Consider the following 21,884-nt stretch of genomic DNA (forward strand, 5'->3'; position numbering starts at 1 on the left):
TGGAGGGCAACCTTCTTTACTCCGGGTCTACCGAGTTAAATATTAATCTCATATTTCTAAAAAAAACCCTCTCAGAAACATCCAGAATGATGTCTGACCACATGTCTGGGCACCGGGGCCCAGCCAAGTTAACACGTAAAAGGAACCATCACAGGCATGCATTATTTTATCCCCACAATTGAGCCTCAGAGACTTTCAGGACCTGGACTGAGATCACCGAGTCAGTAAGTGGCAGCTGTAAGGTTTTTTGCTCTTAGTTTTTCAAACCCAGGTATTTCTGTATTTTAACGTTTGGGCTTTTCGCCACTTTGTGCTATTATCTCCTGACATGTGGTAGCTCTGGAGAGATCTGAGATTCAGAAAGTCAGTCGGTGTTTGCAGGTGGGCCGACGTGAGGGTGGACAGAGCAGAACTAGCTGAGCGATGTTGGCCAGAGCGCAGCTTGTGTGGGCCTCGGGAACCGTGTCTGCGAGGGATCGAGGAATTGGGGCCGGTCAGACCTACCAGATGCTGGTTTCCCGGTGGTGAGCTGCCTGGTTCAGAACAGTCTGGGCAGCATCAGAGACGGGTGAGAAAAAGCAGTAAGGAAAGACCGAGAATCCCAACACCTAAGAAGGCGAATGGCATGGTGGGGAAGCTCATGCTCCAGAAATCCTCCCAGTTCAGACAAGGGAGCAAGAGGCACACTCCACCTCTGACAGTGGGCCTGCTGGCTGGAGGGGGCTCACCTAGACACCTGCCCAGCCGTCCCCTTTCCCTGCTCCCAGAGGTGAAGTCTGGTCTAGAGGCAGAACTTTCCACAGCCAGCTCCCCCTTTTGCTTCCTCTAAGCCAAGAAACCAGAATTTGAAGAATCCTTTCCCTGTGAGGAAACCCCAGCTCCATCATGTTTCTCCCCTGAGGATGAGGTAGTTACCTCCCAGGTCTGCAGCAAAGCCTCAAAGGTGGAGGCACTGCAATACAGAGCTCCAAGAACATCCCAGAGACCTGGAGGGAGGCTTGTGGAAGGGCAATACCACCAGGCACATTCTTAGGCTCATGCAACAGGAAACAGAAAAGAGACTCTAAGGGGTTACTCAAAAAAAGACCCACTATGGTTTACCAGATTTTGAGCAAACAGTCATCCACAGAGTTCACGTGAAAATCCCCATTTCAGGGCTCTCTGAAAAACCAGAGGACCGGCAGCACGGAGCTCGCCTCCTACGGCAGTGGAGCGGCCGCCGCTCCTGCTGCAGGGGGCTTGTGTGCTCACGCCTTCTGTCAGAGTCCTTCCCTGTCCTCTGCTTCCTGGCTCTGGAGTCCCTGCTGTCGACCCGCACTGCCTCTACCTCTGAGGAAACCGACACCCACAGGAGGGATACGTCTCACCCAAGATAAAATAAGTTGGTACGTTCCAGAGCTAGCACTGTCACCTGGACCCTTTCGTCCCCAACCCAGCCTCTTTTCTCCACACCCGGATGAGAGGCTACCAGCAAACCACGGTCTCCTGACCCCAGCCTAGCGTGTCTCCAGCATTATCCTTGGCATGCCACGAAGACTCTTGGGAAGTAGGAACCTAAAGGGGAACGGGAAGGTAGTGGTGAGAAAGGTAAGATTTTTTTTTTAACAGTGAGAGGCTATGACTTAAAACTCAGGGAGAGGAAAAAATTTCCCCAAACACAAAAGTCGAGGAAGCAGAATGTGGAAGAGAAAGAGGAAGGAAATTCAAGTTGCTGCAGACTTTAAGCTGTCAGAAGTACCAAAATCCCCCTCAGTGGAGAACCTAATTTTTACAGAAAGTCTTGCTTAGTCCAGAGTCTGGGGACTATCAAAATTGAGAAACTTTAGAAATTGCAAGTATTTGTTTAGATGAAAGATAAAAACTGGCTTGGAAGGAGTAAGGGGAAGTCCTATTTTTGAAGTGGACACTGAAATGGAATAAATACTGCTATAAAAATAAGACAGCAATAGCCCTGATCGGGTAGCTCAGTTGGTTGAGACGTTGTCCCATAAACCAAAAGGTTGAGAGTTCAGTTACATTTGGGGCACATGCCTAGGTTGTGGGTTCGATCCCTGGTCAGGGTGCTTTTAGGAGGCAACCAGTTGATGTTTGTCTCCCCCCCCCCAATTCCTTTCTGTCTCTCTTAAGTCAATAAACATATCCTTGGGTGCAGATTTAAAAAAAAAATAAGACAGTGATATAAGCATACTGTTTCAAAACTTAAAAAGCAGTTTTATTTGCAGTATCTTGTGTATCACAAAAGGCTTGTATTTGTTTTATGGCCAAAGGGGTCTCTTTTTCCAACCTCCTGCTCCCCTGACGGAGACCTGTGAGCTTGGACAGAGGGGATGCTAGAAATATCAGACCAGGTATCTGTGAGAACAGATATGTCATTGGAAATTGTTGCCTAGCAACTTTAGAAATTAGCTGCAGAAGTAATGGGTGTACATGGCTGGGGAGGAGTCTTCCACCTCGGTGGGTTGGTCCAGCAGGTCTTTTCTGAGCTCTAACCTGCACACTAGGCAGACTGTGGCTGCCGGGAGGATAGTGAAGAATAAGAGTTAGATGGTCCCCGCACTTGCAGAGCTGACTTGGTCCTACTGTGTGCTGTGATTCACTAAGGCTGGATACAGTATCATTTCTAGTAGACTTTTGCTTCCCCCGGTATCATTTCTTAGTTTACCTGTAACATTGGCAGGCCATGTGGGCCTCCTTTTGTCCCTCCAAAAATGCCACGCTGTGTGCAAATGGCTTATAATTGGCAGGACTTGAATCGGCACAGCATGCAGAGGGTATTTTCAAGTGTTTTCCCCTGCCAGTCATCTACTTCTACACAGTCAGTGTTTGCGGGGTCCCCAGAAGATCCCTCCTCTATCGTGCTTCCTTCCCTGTCTTCTTGTGCCAGCCAGGATCTCTGGAATGACAGTGAAGACAGTTGTCCTATCCTTAATTTTGAAGGAAGTGCTCCTGGCCATTGAGTTTTGCACACTCATCATTTACTGTTATATTGTGGTGGGTTTTTAATAACAGTGCTTTTTCTTTCCTAGTTTAATCAATTTCTCTTACCATGATGGATGCTGGATTTTATTGACTGCTTTTCAGCATCTGTTACAATCAATGATCATGATATGTTTCTGTTTTGGTCTGTCTGTGGGGTCTATTCATTCTATTGTATTATTTAGTGGTAGGGTCAGTTTGCTAATGTTTTGTTTAGGATTTTGTATCCATGTTCACGAGTAAAGTTGTCTTGTAGTTTGCCGTTTCCAGATTGGCCATGCTTGTTGCTATGGTTACAGCAGCCTCATCAAAGGAAGGGCTATTTATTTTTCTATTCTGTGGAAGAATTTATCTAGGACTGAAATGATGCTTACTTTATGGGAAGATTTTAAATTATGGATTTAATTTTTAAATTTGTAATAAAATTGTTAGTTCGTTTTTCTCTTGATAACATTTTGGTACAGTACTTTACATTTTCTAAGAATTTTCCCGTTTTACTTGCTTATCATTTTGGGCATAAATCTATTTATAATATCCTAATTTTTTAAAATCTGCAGCAACTGCAGTTATGTTTACTTTTTCAATCATAATTGATTTTTTAAATGATGCTCTTTTTCTTTTTAATCGGGATTACCAGAGGCTTGTCAAATTTTCAACACCTTTCAAAGAACAAATTTTGGATTGATTGACCCCCTCTGTCATTTATTTATATGGAAAGTTATTGATTTCTGCTCTTACTATTATCTCCCCTTGTGTGGGGTGGGCTTGTTCCTAGTGTACCTGAACACGACAGTGTTGGTCTTTGGGATCCCAGACCTACCGGGCGGGCTCCTGACACATCTTTTCTCAAATGAGTCCTGTCTTCTGAGTTCCCATGGTCAAAACAAAGGTTCAGCTACACCAGGGTTTGGCTTAAGCCTCCAAGGGCAAAGGAGATGGCCTTCCTAAATTGTCACTTACCAGATTAAGCGGTACAAATGGGAAGTTACAGAACAGTCCCAGAAATGTAGATTTCAGGACCCGGAATACAGTTACTAGTGTGGTGACATGCATGTATGGGGCCAGGTGTATTTGAAGCAGGGGGCCACTCTTTAAAGTACATAATTTTCTAGCCACTTTGCCATGCATCTGAAATGAATATAGAATAATAGTGAATGTAAACTATAATTGAAGAATAAGATAATAAACTAACACAAAATAATATAATAATAGGAATAATAAATTCTCAATTTTACCTTGTTTCTGGCCTCTGAGGAGTCCTCTTCTCACCAGAGCAATGACACACTGAACAAAGGTACATTGTTAAATGTTTTGTTAAGTAAGTTAGCTGTTTTCAGCAGGAGGATGGCTGTGACCCAGGATCCTGAAAGAACAGAAGTCATTCCAGTTTATTCTCTCCCTCCTTCTCTCCCCATCTCTCCCATGTCTTTTGCTCCCAGCTTTCTGGCTTCAGAATCCAGGGTCTAATCTTGGGGTCTCGTGTAGCTTCTAAGGTGGCTTTGTATACTTCAGGAGGTACAGCTGATAATGGTGGTCCTTCGTTACCTACCTTACAGATATTATTATGCTCACATCATGTCTGCTTCTTTACTCTGGAAGGGCAGGGGAGTGGAATTGGGGAGAGGGAAGTCACAAGAGGAGAGGTGAATGTAAAACAAAATCCTCCCTCCCTCCGAGTCTCTGGACTCAGAGAAGTTCTGGGTGTTACTTCCTACACACCAGGAGGACCATCCCAGACCAGGCAGACTTTTTCCTCATGATGACACAAAACTGGTCACAGGCCATCCTTCTGCCTGCCCCACCCCCAACTGAACTTGTAAATTATTGAAAGTATTAGTTTCCTTATGCACATATGCACATGAAGACTTTCCATAAATATGAATAGATCCTATAGTCTTTTTTCCTTGCAATTTTGTGCTTGATTCTCTTTCCCTAAGCTCCTCCTTCGCTCTCCTTGTTTATCACTCAGCCTCCACCAAGTACCACATATCACAGCCCAGATGCCTGCTTTTACACTTTTCTCCATGCACATGCAACCATACGAATGAAGATTTACTATTACTATTTCTATAAGAATGGGTTTGTATTATATACACTGATGCTCTTCATTCAATAATGCCTCATGGAGATCCCTCTAAACCAACTGATAAAGCTCTAATTTATTCCTTTAAATGGTTGTAAAACCTCCTTTTGTGTGGATATACATAATTTATCGGGCCATTCCTCTACCGACGGGCATTATTTCCAGGTTTACCGCTACAAACAAGGCCACAGTAAATATCCTTGTAAAGATGTTCTTTTTACTGGTGGTTTTATATTTATGGGGGAGAGTCCCTGGAGTGGAATTGAAGGATGGGAGGGTATGTGATAGTTATTAAATTTTAATAGACATCATCAGATTGTGTTTCAGAAAGGCTGTGACAATTCACATTTCTACAGGCAGTGTGTGACAGAAACTTCTTCCTCAAATCTCATAGTGTTTATTCTGTCTCATGCTCACTTAATATTTTCAATTTAAACACCTTTTGGCATATAATCCAAGTGAACTAATTGTTACATAAAGTTGCATTTTCCTGATCATAATTAACTTAGATAATGTTGCTATTTGGATTAGCTCATCTCAGAATTGTCTATTTGGTATCTTTACATATTTCTTCTGAGTTGTCTGTTTTCGCTCAACTTACAAATGCTCTTTTTATGTTATGGATGTTAATTTTGGTCTGTCAGTATGTTATAAATTTTATCCAGGATTTATTATTTTTCTACTAATTTTATTTATGGCACTTATTTCCTTGCCCACAAATGTATAAAAATGTTTAGAGAGTTAAATGAGCTTATCTTTTATTTTCAAGCTTCTTCTGGTTTCCAACCTCAGTTTGAAAGGTAGGTATCAAGCTTAGGATTCTGTGTATTCTCCTAAATGAACTTGTAAGATTTTTATTATTTTGTTTTTATATCAGAGTCTATTCAATTTTTTTATTTTGTTATACATGTGGTTTAAGACAGTACAATAACATTTTCTTCCAGTAGGAAAATCCATTTTGCCAGTGTCATGTCCATGCTCACACACAGTACAGCCAAGGGTTTGGCGTACTCCATTATCGTGTATGCTGGGTCTATTCCTGAATTCTCATTCGTTGCTCTGATCTGTTTGTCTATGTCTCTGCCAATTGTTGATTGACTTGTATGTAGTGAATCTGTAATGTGTGCCATTATCAGATAAGGCAAGTACCCCTTTACTATTTTTTATTTTCTTATTTCTTGTTTTTCCTGCCGTATCTCTTCTCATATATATAGTATCTCTTCTCATACATTAGTTTGAGATTTGATTCACGCTGCTCCTGGTTTGCCAAGTTCTCAGGAGCCTCATGCGCACCCTGGAAACACCCGAGGTTTGAGACTGTGAGGGCTAAGAATCCTGCTGATAAGGAGGGCAGCTGTGTGGTGGCCACATTCTCAGGCTTAGGTCATATCTAAGAAGTCCAGAGCCACTGGGGGCACATGCTAAGGTCCCCGACCTGGATCCTGAATAGTGAGGTGAAGGAACTATGCTTTGTGGTTGGGTAGACTCAGTTCTGACAGTGGCTGGTGAATCTGCTTCAAGTGAGTGGACCCATCCTGTGACAACTGACCGCAGAGTTATGGTATTATACCTGGGACTTGTACCCTATCCAGGAAGGACAACTGATGTCACTGCAGAAGGACCGGGAGCCCAGATGGAGAACTGAAAGAGAGGAGGGAGACCGACAAGGAAGTGCCTTTCTCTTCCCCAGAAGCAGGGTAGGACTTGAGGGACCCAAGTCCAAGTGCTGATGAGGAAGTTAAAGCTCACTGCGGTGATAGGACTGACTCAAGTTCACACAGCTTGTTCAGTGGCAGGGCTAGAGTTTAAGTCAGGGGTTCTACCTCAAAGACCTCTGCTGTTCTGAGATCCCATAGACCTGGCTCCTGTAGGATTGTGACCGTAATCATAGCAGCATCATTGAACACTTACTACGTGTCCCAGACTGCCCTCCGCACTTAGCATGCAATAGCGCATTTCCTGTTCACGGCGGTGTGAGGTTGGAGCTAGGATGTTCCCTGTGTTTTAGAGGAGGACACTGAGGCATAAAGAAACTGAATACACCATCCAGGGTTACATGCTTAAAAAGCGGTAGGATGTGAATTCAAACTCATTTTAGCTCCCAAAACCCTAAATACCACTGCCTTTACGCTACACAGCCCTTTGATGTAAGTTCTCTGCCTCTGTTCCTCTGATTTGCTTTCCATCCTTCGTAAGGTGTGTTTACTGGTTATAGTTATTACATTTGTTTGCTTTTTCCCCAGCATGTCATTTTTAGGGTTGTTTTTCTGTTATTACAGTGAGCTCGGTTGAATCAAGAGCATTGGGTAGGACATTGTCCCTCGGCCAAGCCTGCATTTACTGATGGAACTGGGGGTGTTCTGGAATGTATTTGCTGATGTTCTGGATTATAAAAACAAAACAAACCAAAAGGAAAAGCTGGGGAGGAGAGACAAAGTGAAGACACGGAGACTTTCTGGAATGTGCCCTCTGTCTCCAAACAAGGCTTGCTGGGCTCCTGGGAGTCTCTTCTGGTTCCTCCCAGGTTCCCCCCAGATGAGGGCTGGTCAGGGGCCCATCACTAGCTGCGGTGGCTCTCACTCTAGGGGACAGGGACAAACCTAAAACAAAACACGGTGTCGACTGAGATTTTCCCGTTCCCTGCTGGCATGCTCACGTTGTTGGAGAGGTTCAGGAATTCCGTCCTTCTAGTCAAGTCAACAAATATTTCTAAGCACGCACTGTGTGTAAGGCGTGATGGCGGGCCGTGCGGGAGGCTCAGACAGGCCTTGGCCTTCGTCTGTGCTCAGTATCCTCGGGCAGGCGGGTACATATGAAATTTACATCGGTTTTGTTAGGTGTCCTACTATAGGTTAGATAAAAATACAACAGAAATGTAGGACAGGGAGAGGTAAGTTGTCAATGAGAGGTGTGGAAAAACCATCTTAGCATAGTGGATTACAAAATTGTATTTGAACAGGCAGATTTGTGGGAGGTGTGGGCAGGGCACAGAGGGCAGTGGTCTCACTCAGGGGTCAGGAACCTGGGTTCCAGCCACATCACTATCGGCCTTCCCAGCTGTGTGACCTCAGGCAAGACAACCTCTCTGAGACGCTGTTTCTTCACCTGTAATGTGGGAATATTAAAGTATCGACCCCAACAGTACATACTTCCTGTTGTAAGATAAATAAGTTCTAGGGCTAGACCATGGACACTATAGCTAACAATACTGTATTGTATATTTGAAAGTATCTAAGAGAGTAGATTTTAAAAGTTCTCATCACAAGAAAAAATAACTAACTACATGAGGTGATGGATGTTAAGTAAACTTATTGTGGTAATCATTTCACAATATAGACATATACCCAATCATTAGGAAGAACACCTTCGACTACTGCAATGTGCCAATTACATCTCAGTAAAACCGGGGAGGGAAGCACCTACCTCACAGGTTTACTGGGAGAATTTCAGCTCAGCCTCTGGCACACTGCAGGTTCTCGGTAAATGCTCAGAATGAAGAGCGTGTGTGCCTGTACACATGCGTGTGTGTTAGGAGTGTTTGCTGGTGGGCAGGAAGGCAGGGAGCAGAGTGGTGGGGAGGGGGGCACTGTGGGTGACCGTGGGTATGGGTGGTTAATGTTGAAAACATTGAGGGAGGGAGATGTAGTGAGAGATCAGGCTAGAAAGCTAAATGAGAATCAAAGAGTGGGAAAATCTTAGAATTTACTTTGCTGGAAATGAGGAGTCAACAAAGTTTTTGATCCGATGATTAGAAAATGCCCTCAGGTCCTGGAAGAACTGACCAGACCCTGGGCTGCAGACTCAAATATTTACTCAGCGTCTGTTCAGTGCAACCGATTGCACCACTCCCTGAACTTGTGCCCTGGCCCCGCCCTCTCCCCGCTCCCCCCTGCCTCCCGCCTCTCTGGAGGCCCCCCTTCCAGTGTGTTTTGAGGCCTGGAGGACAAAGGTGATGTGAACTTTTTGAAAACAAAACAAAACCAAACCCCAAAATGATGTCTCACCCAGTTACATCCTCCAAACCAGCTCTTCCTGAGTTTCCTCATACAGCCTCCAAAAAATCATGGGATTGGGGGAGAGGTTTGTCAAGTTAGCAGAAAATGTCAAAACACATGAGTCTTGAGCTATTTCCACAGAACTGTCTTTTCTTCCCTGGTACAATACCAGGGGAGAAATACCTTATGAACTTGTACAGAAGGTAGAGGAGCTAATAAATCAATCACAGGGGCCTTCCAGCTGCCAACCCATCCTCTGGAGAATGGAATCCTGAGGGCAGGTTTGGGGAATTGCAATCAGAATCTGTGGAGCTGCCAAAGTGCCCTGTCCTGGCCTGCCAAGTTCAATGTGAACTTTTGCGAACTTTCCTCACAACAGTTGGAATCAGCTGCCTTTGTGCAATGCAGTTCCAACTTACAGCATTACTGAATGTGGGGTTGCAGGGAAATATGCCAGGCCAGTGCATTTCTTTAGCCCATGAAGCTTAATTGCTAACATTAAATCTATGGCTCTGGCAATCTTTCTGACTAAAAAGCTGCTGGGAGCCCAATCTGGCACCCCTTTTCTTTATTCTTCTTCTGAAGAAAGTCAAAGAAATTGAACCTGTCATGGGACTTATGATTTCCAGTCCATGATTAATGGCATGATCGCCTGTTTTCTTTGTGAGTTCACCCATGGGACCCATGGCATCTGCACCCTGTGTTCGCCAGTAGACACATACATGGGCCCTGGTTTTATCTGGGTGGTGGGGCTCAGGCCCGTCCCTTCACTCTGCAGGGAGACAGCTCTGTGATCAGAAGGCCTTTTCCAGGGGAGTAGCGCTGGGGGCCTGCCTTCCGTGCTCTGGGTTGAGGAAGAAGTTCTGTTGGCCTCTCTCTGCTCTGTGACCGGGACTCGTCTCAGTGGGGCCTTTCAGCGGGTCACATGAAAGTCCCTTTGACCGCAGGGCTGGCCGGAGCATCGCAGTCTGGCTTGAGCACAGGCCTTTCCACCCTTGCAGTGACACTGGGCATCTTTCTTCCAAGATGTCTGCTTTTCTTACAGCAAACATTGTGTAATTTTTACTCTCCAAACTTCCCATATTTAATGAGGAAAGGAGGCTTATCTATAGGGATGCTCTGGCCAAGTTATTAGTTTTGGGATAAATCAGCTCAAATGTGAGCAAGAAAATGAAAACTCTGATTATTGATTTCTCTGAAACTCTTCCTCCTGCCAGAAGCAATGCTGAGCCGGCCCCTCTCTCCCAGTCGTTTTCGTGGCGTTGCTGTGAGTGTGTGTGTGTAACTGCTTGTGATGCTGTGGGATGTGGGGAGGGAGGGTGAGGTCTTTAGGTCAAGTCCCCTGGCTTTTAGGGAAAGGGAAGGGATCGCCATTACATCATTTTTTCTTTTACTCAGAATTGAGTGGGAATGCGGGATGGGGGAGAGGAGGTGTAGGAGTTAGTTTAATGACTTTGTTTTATTTAATGACTTCGAGCGTTTAAGTGTTGCTCTTTAGTTTATTTTGAGATTTCAGATAACATTGAATGAGGATGTGGCTTTTTATGTTTATTGAAAGACAACATTTATTTATTTATTTATTTATTTGTACCGAAATACATTTGACATATGACGTGGTATAAATTTAAGGTGTACAACATATTGACGTGATACATTGATGTATTGCCACAGGACTGCCATTGTAGGGGCAGGTAGCGCCACTACCACGTCCCATATTACCGTTTTTTTTTTCGGTGGTGGAAATAATTAGCGAGTCTCTTTGCCAGTGTGATGGTTATAATGCTACAATATTGCTGTTTATATTCACTGTACAGTGCATCGGCTCTCTGGGACTTATTTACCTACTAGTTTCCAGTTGGTACCCTACACATCATTCCCCCTCTTCTCTCTCACCCTCCAGTCAAAAAAGCACGGATTTTAAGAGTCTGGGGAAGGTTAGGATGAAGTCTCATAATATTGAAATATATATGGTTCCCTCACCTAGATGGCCCTCCTCTGCCTCCATCCTCTCCAAAGAGAAATCTGCTCAGTTCTCGAAGCCCAGCCCCCATGGCACCCCCTCGGAGGAGTCTGCCCTCACCGTCCCACCCAGGAATCTTTTCTCCTCTAAAAACCCCACTGAAGCCCTGACTGGTGTGCTCAGTGTGTTGGGCGTCCTCCCACAAAGCAAAAAGTCGCTGGTTTGATTCCCGGTCAGGGTATATGCCTGAATTTCTGGCCAGGTGTCTGGTTGGGGGAGTGAGAGAGGCAACCAATGCTATTTCTCTCCCTCTTTTTTTCTTTCCCTTCCCTTCTCTCTAAAAATAAATAAGTAAAATCTTAAAAAAAAAAGATTAAAGAGCTGTTTGAAGAAGAGCTGCAAACAGCTCTAAAAAATAAAATAAAAATAAAAACCCTACCACACCTTGTCGGAAGCTCCTTTTAAGCAATGTGTCCCCAGCGCTGTTACTTACACGCATCTCTGAAGTTTACGGGCCTCCACAGTTTCACACAAAGGCGAGTGTGTGCCTGAAGGTACGCACTCAGAAGTATTTATGGTGTAAACAGAAGGGCGATTCAAAAATTCTGAGAAAAAAAGAGATAACATACCTACATGAATACACAGGAAAAGGACATAAAAGGGACATAAATCTTAGAAGACATCTCAGGCATCTGCCTGCCGCAGAGCCACACCCTATGGCAGCAGAGAGAAAAAGGCCAAGGGTAGGCCAAACCCATCTGTGAACTGAGTCCCTCTGTTCTCTTTCCTACATTGAGCAGTTCAGCTTTTTGTGATATTTTCCTAAGAGACGGGATCACCTCAATGGTTAATCAAGGTGGTGTTTTCTTGTAATAGGTTCATAACTCACACCATTGACATGTCTGCATGTGTAGCATCCTAATGACCTTTTCCATTTTCCAGCCGTGTCAGGGTGAATAACTGGACCACATCTGAGTTTGGTCAGACATGCAAACACACCTCACTGCTGGCTACGATCATCAGATGACCCACACTCTCCAGCAAAGCGACTAACAGTCTGTTCTGGACCTGAAGAAGGTCCGACGTTCTTGTGACGTTCCAAACACAGCTGTTGCCAGTTGTTTAGGATCTCTGATTTGTGTTTCACTTTCTTCGGATTCTCATGTTCTTTAAAACAACAATGACAACAACAAAAATAATTTTTAAAACCCTTAAAGATTATTTCAGAAAACCCATGACTAAATATCTTATTAGGAAATCTTGGCTGTATGTATTCTGGCTACATGTTCAGAATGCAGATTCAACATAATTGCCCAAGACTGCTTTCTCCTCAAACCCACTGAAATGAGAGCAAAGACTTTTTTTTTTAAGCATAAACTCATAAGGACAGAGAAGACAGGAGGGGGGACACAGAAACACGATTTGGGAAACTAGACAATAGATGAAGACACACAAACTGACTTAGCAGACTGGGAAAAGCCACAGCGCAAAGTGGCAGTAGAGGAAGATGCCCACTGACCTGCCACAAAGGCGTGGACACGTCTGCAACTGTGCTCGAAGGGGGAGCCCATGTAGGAAGGAGGGCGAGACCTATTTGAGAAATGATTGCATCTCTAGTTCCCCGTCCCCAGTCCCGTCATCTGGGGGTCTATTTCTTGTGTACCTAAGAGGTATTTGGAGGTTTACTCTCAGGAAAACAGGAAAATCTCTGGTTGGGAGATTACCAGATGGATGGGCACCGTGGCCAAAATAGTGGCATTAAGTTACCGAATGCAGATTGATGGTACAGAAATGCCCCCCTCCCAAACTTGTCAGAGAATATGTTAAGCAAGTCCCAAGTGACAGACAGAAATTGAGCTGAAATTAAACCGAAGTGAGCGAGCCTCTGTAACTAGCAGGGACTTGGGCCTTGACAGAGTGATGGTCACCATGTTTCACAATCAGCAAAGGCACCAGCTTATCGGAAAGATGCTAGATATAAGTATTTGCGGAGGCCACACCGCCTGCACCGTATGGTTGTGCAGCACTGCAGGCAGCAGCCCGGCCGTATCAGAGCACATGGACTGAAAGCAGGTGTAGTCTTAGGTGGTCTGTTCTCACTGCTGACGTGCCTTCTGTGTCCTACAGGTGGGGCCTAGGATAGCGCCCAGATTATGTCTTGCAATTGGCTATTTTAAGATGGGGAACACATTCTGCAAAGCAGGCTCACCCTGCTGGTCCCCGTTTTTCTGCTGCTATTTCATATTAGTTCATTGACTTTGGGCTCACACTTGTTAATGAAATAAGCACAAGAAACTGTTCCTGCTGGTAAAAGAACGATAAATATTCCAAGCCTGTCTCCAAATCAGTGTAGCTGGAAAATGATGTTAATTGAAAACAGTTTAACTCAGAAAAAACTCAACAAACACAAAGTTCTTTCCCATGTGTTTGCTACATTAACTGGTCATTTTATCACTTACTCTGCCTTCTTAAAACAAGATCATTGGCAGAGGAGTGACCTGACTTGCAACTCTGCTTTGCTGTATGGGGGGAAGGAGGGGGAGGGGGCAGTGGACAGAGGTGGGTCTGGAACACTGACCTGGTAGGTAAGGCGTCTAGCTGTTCCCTTCCCAGTAACCGAGCACTCGCTCTGAGCTGCTCCTTTGCTGGTGAGGAGGAGCCTCGGGCTCCCCTGAGAAAACGCCAGCCCTTAATCAAACAGGGCCGATCTCTGTAGTTGCAGTCTGAGTGTAGGCGAAGTTTTCAAAAAGTCAAAATTATTAATCCTCCACCCGATATATCTTTTAAGCCTTCTGGAATTTTGCATTTTGACTGAGTTTTCTTAATTTATTGTGGATGAGTGACCCAGAACGTTCCTGTGCTCCTTTTTGTAAAGAGTCTTGCTGTAAATCATTCATGAGCTTCCTGACTGGTCTTCCTGCAGGGAGACAAGGAAGCACTTTTAGGCCCCGTGGCCCCGCCCCCCTCTGTCCAGGCTCCCGTGTGACCCCCCCATCCCCCCCGCTCCGGGTTTCTGTAGAAGCTTTGCTCCCATGGGTCTGGCTTCAGACCCGCACTCTTTGAGTGTGTGCCTTTGGCAGGGTTCAAGTGCAGCTACCTGTCGTTTCTTGAGGTGGAGCTGTGGGTGCGGCTGCAAACAAAAATAATTCCGTCCTGATAAACCAGGTGGTGGAGACCGGTGTCAGCAGGGCGGGTCCCTGCTCGCTCTTACCCAAGCCCTCGGTGAGAGCCCGGAGTCACACTCTTTATCTCTGTCTCCTGACCCGGGGTCACGTGCCTTTAAACCAGCCTGTTTCAGACGTGCCTCGTGGTGTGTCTGGCCACTGGACTGTGGAGCGGGGCTCTGGAAAAAAACAGACGTTGGCCATCATTCGGCAGTGATAGAGGCCTGGTTTTCTTTCTTGGAAAAATCTGAAAGGGTGGTGGCTTCATTCCCCGGTGCATTAAGAAGAAGACTTCCCTGAGACAAAAGCCTCTTTGAATACTAGCGTGAGCTTCAGAAGGACATATTCTTAACTTGAATCCCCGTTCCCCACCCCCACCCCCACCCCCAGCAGCATTCTGAGTTCCCATTCAGACCCAGCTCCTGCCCTTCTCCCAGGACTGCTGTCCCCTGGACCTGCGCACGAGGCTGAGGCCGCAGCCGCTGCTGGGTGTCCCGCAGGTGTCTGAGCCCTGTCTGCTGGTCTGTGAGTCACTGTCACCGGTACAGCCCTTGCCCTTGGCTGTCTCGGGGAAACTCTTTCCTGGTCTGGCATGGGTGACCCTGGTGAGAAAAGGACAGAGTAACTCCTGTGAGTTCCCTACAACCCAGCTCTAGAGAGCCCCATTCAGTTTCAAACAGAGTTATAAGACAATAAACAAAGGCCCTGTGTGTCTCAGCTGAACACCGGCCTGGGGTGAATTTCCCAAGTATCAACCCCTCGAAGGAACCTTTCTCCCAAATGGCAGATCTAGTGAGGACATTCTCAGTCTGGTGACTCTGGAAACCTGGCTGTCAGTTCCCTCCACCGCATACAAACCTGCTTCTACAAGAAGGGTCTTGCACGCTGGTAGACATCAGCTCCTCCACTTCCTAGCTGCACAACCTTGCGGGAATTAACCTTTCAAAATTTTGAGTTCCTTGTTTGTAAAAGGGGGATAATAATGCCTACCCGTAGGGTTGGGTTGTTGCAAGGATTCAGTGAGAGAATATATCAAGTGCAGGTGAAGAGAAAGCATTTCATACACGGAGGCCCTATTGCTATTATTGAGTGTGCGCCATCTAGGGACTAGGCAGTGGACACCAAGGTGAAAAGACATGGCGTGGCCTGGTCTGCGTGCCATTTATGGCCCACTGGGCAGCTGGGCCCGTGCACTGGTCGTTTCGATAGGGTGTGGGAGCAGAAAGCTGCAGGCACACAGACGGCACTGGAGGAGCACCGCTGAGTTCACCTGGAACCTGGCAGTACTTGAACTTTGTTTTGCTTTGTAATTGCCTAATAGTGACTCGTTCTCTGGCCAGATGGAATCATGGGTGTAACTAGGTGGGGCAGGTGAGGCCAGAAGCCAGGTGCAGCCCAGGGGAAGAGGGGTGGGGGAGGCGGAGGGCATGGTGTGCCGAGCCCTGCCCACTGTAAGCAGCCCTCCTTCAGGGAAGCTACTTCCTGGAGAGAGAGGCCAGGCCCCCGTCGCCATCACCACTGTCCCTGTCGGCAGTGACTTTCCAGACATCCACTGCACGGCTCCTACCTGTTCTCCCAGCCACACTGACAGCCGGCTAGAATGCGAGAATGCTTCCTAGTCCTTTCTTCTCTCTCTCCAGCGCACAGTCTGCTTGTAGTGTGCTATCTTGGCTATAGTCATGGAAACCATCTTGCTGGCAGTTACTTGACACCAGCATCTTTTTAAAAATTTTTTTAAAATTTTTTATTAAAGAGGGGAAGGGATGGGGAAGGAGAAGGAGAGAAATGTCAATGTGTGGTTGCCTCTCCTGCACCCCTGCTGGGAACCTGGCTTCAGGCATGGGCCCTGACTGGCAATCGAACCAGCGACCCTTTGGTTCACAGGCAGGCACTCAATCCACTGAGCCACACCTCCAGCCAGGGCATGACACCAGCTTATTTTACCTCTAGTTGTTTTAGAGGTGTAGGCTGTTAGTAACTTGAAATTCTCAGAACAATTCAAAGTCTGGGCCCAGCGAAGGGTGTGGTCACAAGGGATGTGACAGATTTCATGAGGTGTTTGGTCATTCTTGAGTTTGACAACGCTTGGCCACCAACTTGGTCTTGGAAGCTGTCCCCAGTGTGGCCTCTACTAATCTTTCCATTATATCTCTCCATAGTTCATAGTCTGTTCCATTCAGATGGAAACACTCTCTTTTCTTGACCCCCTCTGATTGGATACAATCCTTCTCTTGTTTGAATGCACCCCGAGCAAATTTTTGACACTTCCCCGAAAATGTTTCACATGTGTTGTCTTGAATCATGGTTATGCAAGCTCTCATCTTGCCCTTTCTGGGAGATGGCAAGCCCGTGAGTTGACAGCAGGAACCCCGCCTTCTCCCCTTTGTATTCCAGTGCCAAGTATACAGAATGTGTTCAACAAATATTGCTAAGTACTTGACAAACTAAAGAAAGTGAAAAGAACATGATTAAACACCTACAGTGCACCAGATGGTGACTGAAGAGGCCTCAAAAGCCACTGTCCCAGTTTTCAAGTCTTCCTGACTAGCTGTGGTCTTGGGTTACAAACATCAAACTGACTGGAGCCTCCAGAGTATCTAAACAAATGCTGTTGTTAAAATAGCATCGACGTGGCCCCGTTCGCTTTAGAAATCGATAATGAACAACAGAAAATAGGTGTCTGTGGGTAGCAGGGACTAACGACATTTTCTGCAGCAGGGCTGTTGTCAGGGGTCTGGGGTGGCTGCAGGCATCTTTATGACATGTAGGTCAGTGAGCTCTGCTCAGACAGCTTCCTCCACCCGACTAGTCGTTGTGTAAATGCCGAGGATGGATCTGTGAGACTCATCACCTGCAGCATAACATACATTTCAATTCGAAGAGCAAGAAAAACAGCAGAGGGGAGGTTTGGAATATAGCTCTGTACGGGCTTGGCTGGATTAGTCAGTTTTATCGTGACAGTGCTATATAACACACAACTGCAAAGTCTGAATGGCCTGCCATAACAAAAATATTCATTGTTTATTCACATAGTTTTTCAGTGGTTATGAGTTGGTGCTGTGGCTTAGGGCCACCCCCATATCATTTGCTATTCTGGAACCCAGGCTGAAGGAACACCCCCTCATTGGCCAGCAATGTTCCCATGTTGAAGGGCAAGGCTTCAACACAGCTAGCAGAAGTTCGCAATGCCTCTTAATGGCTTCAATGGAGAATGACACAGTATCACTTCTGCTCACATTCCATTGGCCAAATTATTTGACACACCTGAGTCCCAAATTAAGGGAGCAGAGAATGCGGAAATGAGAGGATAGAGTGAAAATTGCTAAATTATACTACAGTCTACCACAGGGACACATAGAATATTTTATTCCTTTGACTGATGGAAGTATGGCCTCCTGGAAGAGAGAGCCCGATACCTTGCTCTTTGCCTGGCACATTATTGACACTCTGCATGTGTTTAGGGAGGGAATGATTGAACTCTCACAGCTCAGTTTCATGAGGTGCATGGCCTTTCTCTACTTGCAGCTGGCCGTTCCTTTTAGGAACACAGGGCATGGAGAGGTTGTATGTCACTGGAAGCTCTATCCCAGTCTAAGCCAAGTGTTTGCTGCTGTCCTCTGTGGTGGGGCTTCCAGGAGGGCAGGATCTGTAGCCAGAGTCATCCTTGGGAGGACTTGTTGGTGAGCAGGTGTAAAAAGGTGGTTTGGGCGGCTCCCCACCCACGGCCACACCCTGCGAGGGACCAGCAGTGGATGGAGAGTAAATAGCAGGTTTCACCTGGCGGCCCTTTCCCCACCCAGTAAGGAGGATGGGTGTGCCTTGCTGAGGGAAGCTCATTAGATAAAAGTTTAACCTTACAAAGTGGGCAGCTGGGGAGGGATTATTTCTATAGTAGAAATTTGCTCCTTTCAAGAGAAATTAAGATTCCTTTAAGTAGTGCTATGGTAATGGCAAGAAGGTTGGAATTGGGAATTAAGCAGGACTGTGTTGGAGTCTCAGTTCTACTTGTTGTGTGACCTTGGGGAAGTCATGGCATCTCTCTCAGCCTCAGTTTCCTCAACCATAAACTGGGCAGAATGATAGTACTTACCTCAAGGGCTCCTGTAAGCATTAAATTAGCTGATGTGTATAAAGTTCTCAGTTCTCATTACAGTGCCTCGTATGTAGAAAACGTAGTAATTGGAAGTTATCATCATCATCATCATCATCATCATTTTAAACAACTAAATTTCAAATGTCACAGGCTTTAATTACCTTCAAATTCTCGGGAAAATACCTATTTTTCAAAGCAAGGAACTCTTATAGCTCTTAGGAAGGGCGAGAAGCACAAGTGTAGGGAGGCAGGAGGAGGGAAGGCAAAAAGGGAGACTAGAGAAGAAGGAGAAGGAGGAGACCTGGGTGCGCTGAGGCATCTGAAGAAGAGAAGTTAATACTGGATTGATAGAAAAGGGGCTCTGGGGCTTTGGGAGTCCATGGGGAGGAGGCAGGAGTCCAGAGCTCAGGTTGGGCGTTGAGCTTCCAGGGACCAGAAGTGAGAAAGCTCTGCTCCTTAAGCCAGCATTGGCTATGGAGCGCAAGAGGGATGAGCTCAATCGAACTCACCAGAAACAAACAAGAATCAAAGTCCTGGACGGCCAAGGGGAAACACCAGTGTCATAGGCCCAGGGTGGCAGTGGTGAAGGCAGCTAGGCCCAAGGTTCAGTCTCTGGAAGAAACGGCTGGGAGTGAGATCGGGTCGGAAAGGAAGAAGAGGGTCGGGGGTGATTGCTGCCAGCACCTCGGGACAGGCACACCTTGCCTAACAGGCTGGGGTGGGGCGGGGCAGGGCGGGTGTGAGAGCGTGACAGGTATGGGAAGAGCAGAGGCAGGGCCGACGGTGTGGACTGACATCACTGATGAGGCCGTGCCAAGGCGGATCGGCCTGGGGGGAGGCAGGGCTCAAGGCGGATCTTTGAATGTAGGGAAACTGAGGCTCTCGTCCTTTCCAAAATTTTCCTCTTGTTAGGTCGCATTAGCTTCCTGTCTTCTTGTGCTTCCAGGGCTGAAGTTCTTTTAGGATATCATGAAATGTAGAACAGAAACCCTTGGAGGAAGAGGCACCATCCTGCAAGCATTTGGAAAACACAAAACGAAAGGCACCTCTTTCTGCCGCAAGCACCTTGGCAGAACCTTCAGGGTCTGTGGTTTCACGGCTGCAGTTTCTTCTCACGGCCCTGAGCACGTCTGCTTTGTGCGCAGATGAGTGCTCGGTGTCTCGCTCGGTGTCTGGCGCATGGCGGGCATTCCATAACAATTTGCCAGATGAATAAATGGAAAATGCTGGAACATCCAGAATAGCTCTTGTGAAGAGAGTTTCAAAGTTCTTTTGTTTTAAAAGTGTGAGAACTTCAAAAGAGCTAGACATTTATGGGTCTGAGAGGAGGGTGAGAAGCTCAAGTCTGGAAGGAATTTGGTGTCATTGTCCTTCCCAGCCCCACAGAGCATTATCCTAGGGCTGGCCACGTTATGCAGTACATCAGTCAGGGCAGGGGCCCAGTAAAGAGCAAATGACACTCTCATCTTGAGTAATGGAGGGGAGTTTAATAAAGAGATTATTTTAAGGGATGCACTAGGTGTAGGGTAACTATAGGGGTAGGTTGGAAGCCTGTACTGTTCCCGGGACTGAAGGGCAAGGAGAGGGTGTGGATGGGGGACACGGGAGACAGATCTGTCTGAAGAGGGCTCCCTGATAAGGCAATGGCCTTTGATGGAAGGACTTGGCAACAGCAAAGGGAGGGAGCTGAGTGAATGGACAATGTGACCTTATGCTGCTCCTACCCTCTGTCTCTTATTGGCTGAACTGACTGGATGCCAGAGGGCTGTGGAGTCTGTGGAGGCCACTCTATGGCTCAGCCTCCTGGGGTACAGAGCCAGCTGGAGAGGGTGGAGCGTACAGATGGGAAGGTACATGGAAGGTTTCCAGTGCAGGGAGTCACGTAAGAGCCTGGGGAAGATCAAATGTGAGGTGGAGCCCTCAGGCTTGTCAGTGTGGTCCCTGCTTAAGGCAATGTGTGGTCTGACTACGGGCTCCAGCTTCTCTGGTCAACATGGAGTCACGTGGGGTGAAAATTAGAAAGCAGGAAGTGTCATAAAATACAGGGATGAAACTGACACAGGGTGGAGCCTGGGTGGGGCCAGGGAGGTCAGCTTATGTGTTGCTCATTTAATCTTGATTAGTGATCTATAAGTATAAACACCTTGATGAATTGGCCAAGGTGACACCAAATTACAAGGTGTTACAAACTCTGGGAGAGAGAAACCAATGAGCGACTTACCAGTGGATTATACCAGTGGACTTAGAAGACAGGATCTTGCCCAATGACATTTGGAGATCTGGGGGCAGCATGATTCACAGCTCACACATCCACTAGGGGGCGGAAAACTGGCAGGGCAAGACGTGAGCCACCACGACTAAGATGGAGTGAAACAGGTTGCAGGAAATGCCAGCCTCATGGGGACTTTGGATGGAAGGACACAGTTTTGTTGGGTGATTCACTGGCAGCATATGTCTATTTGTAACTTGGCAACCACAAGTTCAAGGACTGAAATCATTTAATTAACCGAGAACTTGCACAGCGCTACGTCCAAGAAGAGTCGTGTGTGCTAATGGAGGCCTCTCACAAATTAAATTAGAAAATTGTCTCTCATGTAATAAGAATAAAAGAGTTGGTTCACATTTTTTACATACTCTTTGACCCAGAATTCTACTTCAAGGAATTTATCCTGGAGAAATAATCAGGACGATTTTTAGAGCTATAGGCACAAGGATGTTCACCATAGAATTTGTTACAATAGCCCTAAACTAGAAACAACATGTATGTTTGATGGTATGGGATTGTTGAAAGAAATTTTGCTAAATATGAATGAACATTAAAGAAGACTTTTAGTGACACTGAAGTATGTTCCATCTGTAGTTTAGAGAGGAAAGAACAGAATCTACAACACTTTGATCTCATTTTTGTCTCACACACACACACACACACACACACACCAGGAAAGAAGACTGGAAAGACCTTTGTGAAATGATTAAAAGTGATTAGCTCTTTAAAAGATGGTATTAAGAATAATTATGTTTTTCTTTTTTCTTATTCAATTTACCTCAATTTCTACAATAGACATGCATTACCTTTTGGTATGAAAGCTTTTTTTTTTTTGCATCTAGCAAAATGTGCTTTTTCTTTCTAAGAATGCATTAAAAATATGTATCATTTTAAAAATTTCTCCATCTTCTGTCCTTTCTGTAATTCATTTGCAGTGATAAAAGTCCATTTTGTAATGTATTCTAACAAATTTTCAGTGTCCTCTTCCATACATTTTTAGTGATCAAATACATTTTATTAGAATAATAAACTGTCTTTTTCCTATCCTCAATATGTTTCCAGAATTTGGGAGAAACTCACACATAGCATTTTCCCTTTCAGGAGGGATATTTATTCAATTTAACTTTTTTAAACCCACAGAGAGGACTTTCCCGTCTCTCCTGCAGCCTGGCAGCGGTCTGCTGTTACAGCTCACCAGGGAGGGGGGCAGAGGCGGAGGTGCAGAGGTGCTGGGAGGAGGCTGGACAAAGGGCTGAGGGAGGCCCCTGGGAGCATGAAGGTCATCATGCCATTTATGGTGACACTGATGAGTGTACCTGAAAACCAGTAGGAGATCATTGATTATGG

At 46.0% G+C, this 21,884-nt stretch overlaps 1 long non-coding RNA gene across 1 annotated transcript; it reads right to left on the minus strand.

Annotated features, from left to right (window-relative positions):
* Positions 1-2,242: 2,242 nt before the first annotated feature.
* LOC123815845 lies at positions 2,243-14,247 on the minus strand. The gene is made up of 6 exons (XR_006785178.1): positions 14,112-14,247; positions 13,593-13,931; positions 11,508-11,619; positions 4,212-4,339; positions 3,937-4,104; positions 2,243-2,893 (listed from the first exon to the last, which is right to left on the minus strand). It is a non-coding gene; the product is annotated as an uncharacterized LOC123815845 (long non-coding RNA).
* Positions 14,248-21,884: the final 7,637 nt, after the last annotated feature.

This window comes from Phyllostomus hastatus, unplaced genomic scaffold (genome assembly GCF_019186645.2).
Source record: "Phyllostomus hastatus isolate PE091 unplaced genomic scaffold, TTU_PhHast_1.1 phas_contig_196, whole genome shotgun sequence".
Classification (NCBI taxonomy): domain Eukaryota; kingdom Metazoa; phylum Chordata; class Mammalia; order Chiroptera; family Phyllostomidae; genus Phyllostomus; species Phyllostomus hastatus.